The sequence below is a fragment of the Staurois parvus genome, unplaced genomic scaffold (genome assembly GCF_062004578.1).
Source record: "Staurois parvus isolate SC_StPar_1 unplaced genomic scaffold, SC_StPar_1.0 ptg000581l, whole genome shotgun sequence".
Classification (NCBI taxonomy): domain Eukaryota; kingdom Metazoa; phylum Chordata; class Amphibia; order Anura; family Ranidae; genus Staurois; species Staurois parvus.
The window spans coordinates 8,942,307-8,955,624 of NW_028318377.1; the positions used below are offsets into that span (position 1 = coordinate 8,942,307).

The 13,318-nt window shown below is 47.3% G+C and overlaps 1 long non-coding RNA gene across 1 annotated transcript in view; it reads left to right on the forward strand.

The window, feature by feature from the left end:
* Nucleotides 1-901: 901 nt before the first annotated feature.
* The window catches only part of LOC149450181 (uncharacterized), a 132,040-nt gene continuing 119,623 nt past the window's right edge, over nt 902-13,318 (forward strand). The window contains exon 1 of the long non-coding RNA XR_016315303.1: nt 902-1,337. This is a non-coding gene — a long non-coding RNA (uncharacterized LOC149450181). The remainder of the gene's footprint in view (nt 1,338-13,318) is intronic.

The window sequence follows — 13,318 nt, forward strand, 5'->3', positions numbered from 1 at the left end:
ATCTCCCTGGCCGAGGCTCTGTCCTCCGAGATAGAAGTACATGTCCCCTGTCTGGTAACCTCCCACTCTCACAGCACTTCCGGATACAGGGATAAGCCACGCCCACCGTCTGCACAGGAAAAAGGGGCGGAGTCCTAGCTGAGGCACCTGCGCACACAGGACCTGCGTGTCAGTCAGAGCCAGGCTGAGCTCAGAGGAGGATGTAGGATGGAGAGCGGGAGGAGTCCAGAGGAGCGACACACCCCCGGTCACTACCAATTCATGCAAATCTATTTCCAGAGTCACCGCTGGAAATAGATTTCCAGCGGTGACTCTGGAAATAGTGAGTCACTGGGAGAAAACTCCCAGTGATTTCTCTGGGAGTTGCTTTTCTCCCTGGAACAACGAGAAAAGCAACTCCCAGAGAAATCACTGACAGGGGCGGATTCCCATAATAGGCACACCCACTTTTCATAGTGAAAGACTATTTCTGCCTCAGAAAAGATCCCTCTCCACCAATGGACGGGAATTCTGATCAGTGGGCAGGGCGAGGGAATGTTTTCTTGCAATGTGTGCCGTCCAATCACATCTCTCCCTTCTCCATCCAATCACATCTCTTCCTTCTCCGATGACAAGAGCGAGCCCACAACCAGGACAAGTCCCAACATGTCCAGCTTAGCCACGCCCACCGTCTGCCCAGGAAAAAGGGGCGGAGTCCTAGCTGAGGCACCTGCGCACACAGGACCTGCGTGTCAGTCAGAGCCAAGCTGAGCTCAGAGGAGGATGTAGGATGGAGAGCGGGAGGAGTCCGGAGGAGCGACACACCCCTGGCCACTACCAATTCATGTAAATCTATTTCCAGAGTCACCGCTGGAAATAGATTTCCAGCAGTGACTGGAAATCGTGAGTCACTGGGAGAAAACTCCCAGTGATTTCTCTGGGAGTTGCTTTTCTCCCTGGAACAACGAGAAAAGCAACTCCCAGAGAAATCACTGACAGGGGCGGACTCCCATAATAGGCACACCCACTTTTCATAGTGAAAGACTATTTCTGCCTCAGAACAGATCCCTCTCCACCAATGGACGGGATTTCTGTTCAGTGGGCGAGGCGAGGGAAAGTTTTCTTGCCATGTGTGCCGTCCAATCACATCTCTCCCTTCTCCGTCCAATCACATCTCTCCCTTCTCCGATGACAAGAGCGAGCCCACAACTACGACAAGTCCCAACATGTCCAGCTTAGCCAAGAAGAGGACTTCTACCGCTGGATGGACCCCCCGATGTCCGTACACAGCGCCACACGGGACCGTCCTCTGAGAGCCGGGCTGAGGGGAGGATGGAGAGCCAGGAGCGCGGAGGCAGGTAAGAAATCCCCTTCTATCTCCTATTATTCTTCTATCTGTGATTGGGGGGATTTTATTATTGTCTGTTATTAGCGATTCTATCTACTGCTAATATTTGATGTACTATTATTATTGTTTATTTCTATTGGGATGATTATTTATATCTAATAAATGGGGTATGTAGCGCTGGAGAACAGATAACAAGCACAGGGACTGTAACAATATGAAATAATCATACAGAAGTTCATATAATGACTCATATATAACGGTCAGAAGCAAAAACGGAGATGATCCAATGCTGCTCCAGATCACATTCAGTGAGATAAAGGAAGATAGTGAGGTTGTGCGCTTACCACAAGTACACACAATATGAGCATTGTATGCAGTTCAACAGCAACCGGGCATCATGGTCTGGTCAATAGCCTGGGCACCCTCTGGTCACATCCGAACATCTAGGTCACAGGTACACCGCTAACCAAGCTCCCTCTGGCTTTCCAATCCAAAACGCCACCTTACATGAGCTCATTGAAAAACGAGCCGGGAGGCAAGAAAGCGCTTATAGTGAAGTACGTTTATTGAAAACACAAGATGTAAGCAGAACAACCAGAACTTACATCGACAAAATATACATCCAGGCCCAAATAAATAGGCTCCCTGGTGGTTAGTGGTTCATACAACATGCACTGCATACAGAACCAGGTCCAATAGATGAAACCCTGGTGGCTAGTGGTACCATGAGTATATAGTCATGTAATAATGGGTAATGCAGATATACTCATCCAGGTCTGGTGAGGCAGTTCCCTGGTGGCTAGTGGATCCTCAATAGCAAAGGCGTCAGTAGGGTGGATCCCCTAACATGTTTCGAGCTACAGCTCGTTTTCAAAGGCAAATTCCCTTTGAAAACGAGCTGTAGCTCGAAACATGTTAGGGGATCCACCCTACTGACGCCTTTGCTATTGAGGATCCACTAGCCACCAGGGAACTGCCTCACCAGACCTGGATGAGTATATCTGCATTACCCATTATTACATGACTATATACTCATGGTACCACTAGCCACCAGGGTTTCATCTATTGGACCTGGTTCTGTATGCAGTGCATGTTGTATGAACCACTAACCACCAGGGAGCCTATTTATTTGGGCCTGGATGTATATTTTGTCGATGTAAGTTCTGGTTGTTCTGCTTACATCTTGTGTTTTCAATAAACGTACTTCACTATAAGCGCTTTCTTGCCTCCCGGCTCGTTTTTCAATGAGCTCATGTAAGGTGGCGTTTTGGATTGGAAAGCCAGAGGGAGCTTGGTTAGCGGTGTACCTGTGACCTTGATGTTCGGATGTGACCAGAGGGTGCCCAGGCTATTGACCAGACCATGATGCCCGGTTGCTGTTGAACTGCATACAATGCTCATATTGTGTGTACTTGTGGTAAGCGCACAACCTCACTATCTTCCTTTATCTCACTGAATGTGATCTGGAGCAGCATTGGATCATCTCCGTTTTTGCTTCTGACCATTATATATGAGTCATTATATGAACTTCTGTATGATTATTTCATATTGTTACAGTCCCTGTGCTTGTTATCTGTTCTCCAGCGCTACATACCCCATTTATTAGTTTATTCCAAGGTTTTGAGGTTTACCCTGTATGTTAGCTGCTCATATGATCTGTTTGCGCTCACTTACCCACCTTTATATCTGATTATTTATATCTATTCTTTTATTATTCTTCGTTACATTACATATAACGAAGAATAATAAATTCTTAGATTGTACACCCCTTGAGGGTAAGGGACCGATGTGAATGTTCAATATATATATGTGTAAAGCGCTGCGTAAATTGACGGCGCTATATAAGTACCTGAAATAAATAATAATGAGTTGGACCGCACTTTACAGAGGAGCCTTGGTGAGGCAGTGCGGCTTCCACATACATTTGCAAATGTCTACAACTAAAATCTATATGAGCAGATATAGATTTTTCCGTAGGTTACCGTGGTTATATAGCTTGTAAAGTTCATGGACTTACTGTGCAATGGGCTAAAGAGAGCTTGTAGATAGTCCTCCTTTGGGCTACCTCGAGGGGAATTTACTTAAAATGGGTGCAGACAGGATCCGAAGTTGTTGTGCATGGTAAGCAATCAACTTCTCACTTCAGCTTGTTGAGTGAAGGTTTGAAATGGACACAAGGAGCTGAGTGGTTGCTATACTCAGTGGCTCCAGATTCTGTCTTCTCCCTTTTTAAGTAAACTCCCCCTCAAAATACAACAAAGCTCTTTACTGCTGTCCCGTCTGTGTGTGCACGCTCGACTGTAAAATGGGGAAGAAGGTGTACCCCTTTACGGAGGATAGACAGCAGGACCTGTTCGCCTAAAGTGTGGTTTTCCCATGGGCGTGGTCAACCCACCGTTCTTTACACAACACTGTTGTGAGAGAGGTGGGTGGTTAAATTTCCAGACAAGCAACAAACCACTGGCTGTTGTATTGCAGAACGGGTAGGGCGGTTGCGTGCCTCTCGCGCGCCCCCTACTTGTTTTGCAATATCACGTTTTAAACGTGATTTTGCCCAGCGGTGCCACCTTGTGGCCGTTTTTCCACGGTGGCTGGATGGCAAGCAGTTAAATACCCCTACCTACCTGCTCGATGTCATCTCCAGCTCTGTAACCTGATCTGCACATGCACAGCTCAGCCTACAGCTCCGGGCCAGTCTCTGTGTGTCAGAATGAATAGCTCCTGTGCATGCGCAGAAGTGATGTCATCTCGTGCCAGCCAATGAAGATGGAGAAGATGCAGGACAGGATTGTTGGCGGAAACGTGATTCTATCGCTCCATTTGGTTCCATTTTTATTTCTGTTGTGAATGTTCCAACAGGAAGACTCTTGTATGAATAGCACATCTGCCTTGCAGTAAAAATGGGTCATGGGTTCGATTCCCGACCATGGCGTCTCCTGCATGGAGTTTGCATGTTCTCCCTGTGCCTGCGTGGGTTTCCTCTGGGTGCTCGGTTTCCTCCCGCACTCCAAAGACATGCTGATAGGTTAACTGGATCCTGTCTAAATTGGCCCTAATATGTGCATGTATGAATGTGAGTTAGGGTCCTTAGATTGTACACCCCTTGAGGGTAAGGGACCGATGTGAATGTTCAATATATATATGTGTAGAGCGCTGCGTAAATTGACGGCGCTATATAAGTACCTGAAATAAATAATAATGAGTTGGACCGCACTTTACAGAGGAGCCTTGGTGAGGCAGTGCGGCTTCCACATACATTTGCAAATGTCTACAACTAAAATCTATATGAGCAGATATAGATTTTTCCGTAGGTTACCGTGGTTATATAGCTTGTAAAGTTCATGGACTTACTGTGCAATGGGCTAAAGAGAGCTTGTAGATAGTCCTCCTTTGGGCTACCTCGAGGGGAATTTACTTAAAACGGGTGCAGACAGGATCCAAAGTTGTTGTGCATCGTAAGCAATCAACTTCTCACTTCAGCTTGTTGAGTGAAGGTTTGAAATGGACACAAGGAGCTGAGTGGTTGCTATACTCAGTGGCTCCAGATTCTGTCTTCTCCCTTTTTAAGTAAACTCCCCCTCAAAATACTGCAAAGCTCTTTACTGCTGTCCCGTCTGCGTGTGCACGCCCGACTGTAAAACGGGGAAGAAGGTGTACCCCTTTACGGAGGATAGACAGCAGGACCTGTTCGCCTAAAGTGTGGTTTTCCCATGGGCGTGGTCAACCCACCGTTCTTTACACAACACTGTTGTGAGAGAGGTGGGTGGTTAAATTTCCAGACAAGCAACAAACCACTGGCTGTTGTATTGCAGAACGGGTAGGGCGGTTGCATGCCTCTCGCGCGCCCCCTACTTGTTTTGCAATATCACGTTTTAAACGTGATTTTGCCCAGCGGTGCCACCTTGTGGCCGTTTTTCCACGGTGGCTGGATGGCAAGCAGTTAAATACCCCTACCTACCTGCTCGATGTCATCTCCAGCTCTGTAACCTGATCTGCACATGCACAGCTCAGCCTACAGCTCCGGGCCAGTCTCTGTGTGTCAGAATGAATAGCTCCTGTGCATGCGCAGAAGTGATGTCATCTCGTGCCAGCCAATGAAGATGGAGAAGATGCAGGACAGGATTGTTGGCGGAAACGTGATTATATCGCTCCATTTGGTTCCATTTTTATTTCTGTTGTGAATGTTCCAACAGGAAGACTCTTGTATGAATAGCACATCTGCCTTGCAGTAAAAATGGGTCATGGGTTCGATTCCCGACCATGGCGTCTCCTGCATGGAGTTTGCATGTTCTCCCTGTGCCTGCGTGGGTTTCCTCCGGGTGCTCCGGTTTCCTCCCGCACTCCAAAGACATGCTGATAGGTTAACTGGATCCTGTCTAAATTGGCCCTAATATGTGCATGTATGAATGTGAGTTAGGGTCCTTAGATTGTACACCCCTTGAGGGTAAGGGACCGATGTGAATGTTCAATATATATATGTGTAGAGCGCTGCGTAAATTGACGGCGCTATATAAGTACCTGAAATAAATAATAATGAGTTGGACCGCACTTTACAGAGGAGCCTTGGTGAGGCAGTGCGGCTTCCACATACATTTGCAAATGTCTACAACTAAAATCTATATGAGCAGATATAGATTTTTCCGTAGGTTACCGTGGTTATATAGCTTGTAAAGTTCATGGACTTACTGTGCAATGGGCTAAAGAGAGCTTGTAGATAGTCCTCCTTTGGGCTACCTCGAGGGGAATTTACTTAAAATGGGTGCAGACAGGATCCGAAGTTGTTGTGCATGGTAAGCAATCAACTTCTCACTTCAGCTTGTTGAGTGAAGGTTTGAAATGGACACAAGGAGCTGAGTGGTTGCTATACTCAGTGGCTCCAGATTCTGTCTTCTCCCTTTTTAAGTAAACTCCCCCTCAAAATACAACAAAGCTCTTTACTGCTGTCCCGTCTGTGTGTGCACGCTCGACTGTAAAACGGGGAAGAAGGTGTACCCCTTTACGGAGGATAGACAGCAGGACCTGTTCGCCTAAAGTGTGGTTTTCCCATGGGCGTGGTCAACCCACCGTTCTTTACACAACACTGTTGTGAGAGAGGTGGGTGGTTAAATTTCCAGACAAGCAACAAACCACTGGCTGTTGTATTGCAGAACGGGTAGGGCGGTTGCGTGCCTCTCGCGCGCCCCCTACTTGTTTTGCAATATCACGTTTTAAACGTGATTTTGCCCAGCGGTGCCACCTTGTGGCCGTTTTTCCACGGTGGCTGGATGGCAAGCAGTTAAATACCCCTACCTACCTGCTCGATGTCATCTCCAGCTCTGTAACCTGATCTGCACATGCACAGCTCAGCCTACAGCTCCGGGCCAGTCTCTGTGTGTCAGAATGAATAGCTCCTGTGCATGCGCAGAAGTGATGTCATCTCGTGCCAGCCAATGAAGATGGAGAAGATGCAGGACAGGATTGTTGGCGGAAACGTGATTATATCGCTCCATTTGGTTCCATTTTTATTTCTGTTGTGAATGTTCCAACAGGAAGACTCTTGTATGAATAGCACATCTGCCTTGCAGTAAAAATGGGTCATGGGTTCGATTCCCGACCATGGCGTCTCCTGCATGGAGTTTGCATGTTCTCCCTGTGCCTGCGTGGGTTTCCTCTGGGTGCTCGGTTTCCTCCCGCACTCCAAAGACATGCTGATAGGTTAACTGGATCCTGTCTAAATTGGCCCTAATATGTGCATGTATGAATGTGAGTTAGGGTCCTTAGATTGTACACCCCTTGAGGGTAAGGGACCGATGTGAATGTTCAATATATATATGTGTAGAGCGCTGCGTAAATTGACGGCGCTATATAAGTACCTGAAATAAATAATAATGAGTTGGACCGCACTTTACAGAGGAGCCTTGGTGAGGCAGTGCGGCTTCCACATACATTTGCAAATGTCTACAACTAAAATCTATATGAGCAGATATAGATTTTTCCGTAGGTTACCGTGGTTATATAGCTTGTAAAGTTCATGGACTTACTGTGCAATGGGCTAAAGAGAGCTTGTAGATAGTCCTCCTTTGGGCTACCTCGAGGGGAATTTACTTAAAACGGGTGCAGACAGGATCCAAAGTTGTTGTGCATCGTAAGCAATCAACTTCTCACTTCAGCTTGTTGAGTGAAGGTTTGAAATGGACACAAGGAGCTGAGTGGTTGCTATACTCAGTGGCTCCAGATTCTGTCTTCTCCCTTTTTAAGTAAACTCCCCCTCAAAATACTGCAAAGCTCTTTACTGCTGTCCCGTCTGCGTGTGCACGCCCGACTGTAAAACGGGGAAGAAGGTGTACCCCTTTACGGAGGATAGACAGCAGGACCTGTTCGCCTAAAGTGTGGTTTTCCCATGGGCGTGGTCAACCCACCGTTCTTTACACAACACTGTTGTGAGAGAGGTGGGTGGTTAAATTTCCAGACAAGCAACAAACCACTGGCTGTTGTATTGCAGAACGGGTAGGGCGGTTGCATGCCTCTCGCGCGCCCCCTACTTGTTTTGCAATATCACGTTTTAAACGTGATTTTGCCCAGCGGTGCCACCTTGTGGCCGTTTTTCCACGGTGGCTGGATGGCAAGCAGTTAAATACCCCTACCTACCTGCTCGATGTCATCTCCAGCTCTGTAACCTGATCTGCACATGCACAGCTCAGCCTACAGCTCCGGGCCAGTCTCTGTGTGTCAGAATGAATAGCTCCTGTGCATGCGCAGAAGTGATGTCATCTCGTGCCAGCCAATGAAGATGGAGAAGATGCAGGACAGGATTGTTGGCGGAAACGTGATTCTATCGCTCCATTTGGTTCCATTTTTATTTCTGTTGTGAATGTTCCAACAGGAAGACTCTTGTATGAATAGCACATCTGCCTTGCAGTAAAAATGGGTCATGGGTTCGATTCCCGACCATGGCGTCTCCTGCATGGAGTTTGCATGTTCTCCCTGTGCCTGCGTGGGTTTCCTCCGGGTGCTCCGGTTTCCTCCCGCACTCCAAAGACATGCTGATAGGTTAACTGGATCCTGTCTAAATTGGCCCTAATATGTGCATGTATGAATGTGAGTTAGGGTCCTTAGATTGTACACCCCTTGAGGGTAAGGGACCGATGTGAATGTTCAATATATATATGTGTAGAGCGCTGCGTAAATTGACGGCGCTATATAAGTACCTGAAATAAATAATAATGAGTTGGACCGCACTTTACAGAGGAGCCTTGGTGAGGCAGTGCGGCTTCCACATACATTTGCAAATGTCTACAACTAAAATCTATATGAGCAGATATAGATTTTTCCGTAGGTTACCGTGGTTATATAGCTTGTAAAGTTCATGGACTTACTGTGCAATGGGCTAAAGAGAGCTTGTAGATAGTCCTCCTTTGGGCTACCTCGAGGGGAATTTACTTAAAATGGGTGCAGACAGGATCCAAAGTTGTTGTGCATCGTAAGCAATCAACTTCTCACTTCAGCTTGTTGAGTGAAGGTTTGAAATGGACACAAGGAGCTGAGTGGTTGCTATACTCAGTGGCTCCAGATTCTGTCTTCTCCCTTTTTAAGTAAACTCCCCCTCAAAATACTACAAAGCTCTTTACTGCTGTCCCGTCTGCGTGTGCACGCCCGACTGTAAAACGGGGAAGAAGGTGTACCCCTTTACGGAGGATAGACAGCAGGACCTGTTCGCCTAAAGTGTGGTTTTCCCATGGGCGTGGTCAACCCACCGTTCTTTACACAACACTGTTGTGAGAGAGGTGGGTGGTTAAATTTCCAGACAAGCAACAAACCACTGGCTGTTGTATTGCAGAACGGGTAGGGCGGTTGCGTGCCTCTCGCGCGCCCCCTACTTGTTTTGCAATATCACGTTTTAAACGTGATTTTGCCCAGCGGTGCCACCTTGTGGCCGTTTTTCCACGGTGGCTGGATGGCAAGCAGTTAAATACCCCTACCTACCTGCTCGATGTCATCTCCAGCTCTGTAACCTGATCTGCACATGCACAGCTCAGCCTACAGCTCCGGGCCAGTCTCTGTGTGTCAGAATGAATAGCTCCTGTGCATGCGCAGAAGTGATGTCATCTCGTGCCAGCCAATGAAGATGGAGAAGATGCAGGACAGGATTGTTGGCGGAAACGTGATTATATCGCTCCATTTGGTTCCATTTTTATTTCTGTTGTGAATGTTCCAACAGGAAGACTCTTGTATGGTTAGCACATCTGCCTTGCAGTAAAAATGGGTCATGGGTTCGATTCCCGACCATGGCGTCTCCTGCATGGAGTTTGCATGTTCTCCCTGTGCCTGCGTGGGTTTCCTCCGGGTGCTCCGGTTTCCTGCCGCACTCCAAAGACATGCTGATAGGTTAACTGGATCCTGTCTAAATTGGCCCTAATATGTGCATGTATGAATGTGAGTTAGGGTCCTTAGATTGTACACCCCTTGAGGGTAAGGGACCGATGTGAATGTTCAATATATATATGTGTAGAGCGCTGCGTAAATTGACGGCGCTATATAAGTACCTGAAATAAATAATAATGAGTTGGACCGCACTTTACAGAGGAGCCTTGGTGAGGCAGTGCGGCTTCCACATACATTTGCAAATGTCTGCAACTAAAATCTATATGAGCAGATATAGATTTTTCCGTAGGTTACCGTGGTTATATAGCTTGTAAAGTTCATGGACTTACTGTGCAATGGGCTAAAGAGAGCTTGTAGACAGTCCTCCTTTGGGCTACCTCGAGGGGAATTTACTTAAAATGGGTGCAGACAGGATCCGAAGTTGTTGTGCATCGTAAGCAATCAACTTCTCACTTCAGCTTGTTGAGTGAAGGTTTGAAATGGACACAAGGAGCTGAGTGGTTGCTATACTCAGTGGCTCCAGATTCTGTCTTCTCCCTTTTTAAGTAAACTCCCCCTCAAAATACTACAAAGCTCTTTACTGCTGTCCCGTCTGTGTGTGCACGCTCGACTGTAAAACGGGGAAGAAGGTGTACCCCTTTACGGAGGATAGACAGCAGGACCTGTTTGCCTAAAGTGTGGTTTTCCCATGGGCGTGGTCAACCCACCGTTCTTTACACAACACTGTTGTGAGAGAGGTGGGTGGTTAAATTTCCAGACAAGCAACAAACCACTGGCTGTTGTATTGCAGAACGGGTAGGGCGGTTGCGTGCCTCTCGTGCGCCCCCTACTTGTTTTGCAATATCACGTTTTAAACGTGATTTTGCCCAGCGGTGCCACCTTGTGGCCGTTTTTCCACGGTGGCTGGATGGCAAGCAGTTAAATACCCCTACCTACCTGCTCGATGTCATCTCCAGCTCTGCAACCTGATCTGCACATGCACAGCTCAGCCTACAGCTCCGGGCCAGTCTCTGTGTGTCAGAATGAATAGCTCCTGTGCATGCGCAGAAGTGATGTCATCTCGTGCCAGCCAATGAAGATGGAGAAGATGCAGGACAGGATTGTTGGCGGAAACGTGATTATATCGCTCCATTTGGTTCCATTTTTATTTCTGTTGTGAATGTTCCAACAGGAAGACTCTTGTATGGTTAGCACATCTGCCTTGCAGTAAAAATGGGTCATGGGTTCGATTCCCGACCATGGCGTCTCCTGCATGGAGTTTGCATGTTCTCCCTGTGCCTGCGTGGGTTTCCTCCGGGTGCTCCGGTTTCCTGCCGCACTCCAAAGACATGCTGATAGGTTAACTGGATCCTGTCTAAATTGGCCCTAATATGTGCATGTATGAATGTGAGTTAGGGTCCTTAGATTGTACACCCCTTGAGGGTAAGGGACCGATGTGAATGTTCAATATATATATGTGTAGAGCGCTGCGTAAATTGACGGCGCTATATAAGTACCTGAAATAAATAATAATGAGTTGGACCGCACTTTACAGAGGAGCCTTGGTGAGGCAGTGCGGCTTCCACATACATTTGCAAATGTCTGCAACTAAAATCTATATGAGCAGATATAGATTTTTCCGTAGGTTACCGTGGTTATATAGCTTGTAAAGTTCATGGACTTACTGTGCAATGGGCTAAAGAGAGCTTGTAGACAGTCCTCCTTTGGGCTACCTCGAGGGGAATTTACTTAAAATGGGTGCAGACAGGATCCGAAGTTGTTGTGCATCGTAAGCAATCAACTTCTCACTTCAGCTTGTTGAGTGAAGGTTTGAAATGGACACAAGGAGCTGAGTGGTTGCTATACTCAGTGGCTCCAGATTCTGTCTTCTCCCTTTTTAAGTAAACTCCCCCTCAAAATACTACAAAGCTCTTTACTGCTGTCCCGTCTGTGTGTGCACGCTCGACTGTAAAACGGGGAAGAAGGTGTACCCCTTTACGGAGGATAGACAGCAGGACCTGTTTGCCTAAAGTGTGGTTTTCCCATGGGCGTGGTCAACCCACCGTTCTTTACACAACACTGTTGTGAGAGAGGTGGGTGGTTAAATTTCCAGACAAGCAACAAACCACTGGCTGTTGTATTGCAGAACGGGTAGGGCGGTTGCGTGCCTCTCGTGCGCCCCCTACTTGTTTTGCAATATCACGTTTTAAACGTGATTTTGCCCAGCGGTGCCACCTTGTGGCCGTTTTTCCACGGTGGCTGGATGGCAAGCAGTTAAATACCCCTACCTACCTGATCGATGTCATCTCCAGCTCTGTAACCTGATCTGCACATGCACAGCTCAGCCTACAGCTCCGGGCCAGTCTCTGTGTGTCAGAATGAATAGCTCCTGTGCATGCGCAGAAGTGATGTCATCTCGTGCCAGCCAATGAAGATGGAGAAGATGCAGGACAGGATTGTTGGCGGAAACGTGATTATATCGCTCCATTTGGTTCCATTTTTATTTCTGTTGTGAATGTTCCAACAGGAAGACTCTTGTATGGTTAGCACATCTGCCTTGCAGTAAAAATGGGTCATGGGTTCGATTCCCGACCATGGCGTCTCCTGCATGGAGTTTGCATGTTCTCCCTGTGCCTGCGTGGGTTTCCTCCGGGTGCTCCGGTTTCCTCCCGCACTCCAAAGACATGCTGATAGGTTAACTGGATCCTGTCTAAATTGGCCCTAATATGTGCATGTATGAATGTGAGTTAGGGTCCTTAGATTGTACACCCCTTGAGGGTAAGGGACCGATGTGAATGTTCAATATATATATGTGTAAAGCGCTGCGTAAATTGACGGCGCTATATAAGTACCTGAAATAAATAATAATGAGTTGGGCCGCACTTTACAGAGGAGCCTTGGTGAGGCAGTGCGGCTTCCACATACATTTGCAAATGTCTACAACTAAAATCTATATGAGCAGATATAGATTTTTCCGTAGGTTACCGTGGTTATATAGCTTGTAAAGTTCATGGACTTACTGTGCAATGGGCTAAAGAGAGCTTGTAGATAGTCCTCCTTTGGGCTTCCTCGAGGGGAATTTACTTAAAATGGGTGCAGACAGGATCCGAAGTTGTTGTGCATCGTAAGCAATCAACTTCTCACTTCAGCTTGTTGAGTGAAGGTTTGAAATGGACACAAGGAGCTGAGTGGTTGCTATACTCAGTGGCTCCAGATTCTGTCTTCTCCCTTTTTAAGTAAACTCCCCCTCAAAATACTACAAAGCTCTTTACTGCTGTCCCGTCTGTGTGTGCACGCTCGACTGTAAAACGGGGAAGAAGGTGTACCCCTTTACGGAGGATAGACAGCAGGACCTGTTCGCCTAAAGTGTGGTTTTCCCATGGGCGTGGTCAACCCACCGTTCTTTACACAACACTGTTGAGTGAGAGGTGGGTGGTTAAATTTTCCAGACAAGCAACAAACCACTGGCTGTTGTATTGCAGAACGGGTAGGGCGGTTGCGTGCCTCTCGCGCGCCCCCTACTTGTTTTGCAATATCACGTTTTAAACGTGATTTTGCCCAGCGGTGCCACCTTGTGGCCGTTTTTCCACGGTGGCTGGATGGCAAGCAGTTAAATACCCCTACCTACCTGCTCGATGTCATCTCCAGCTC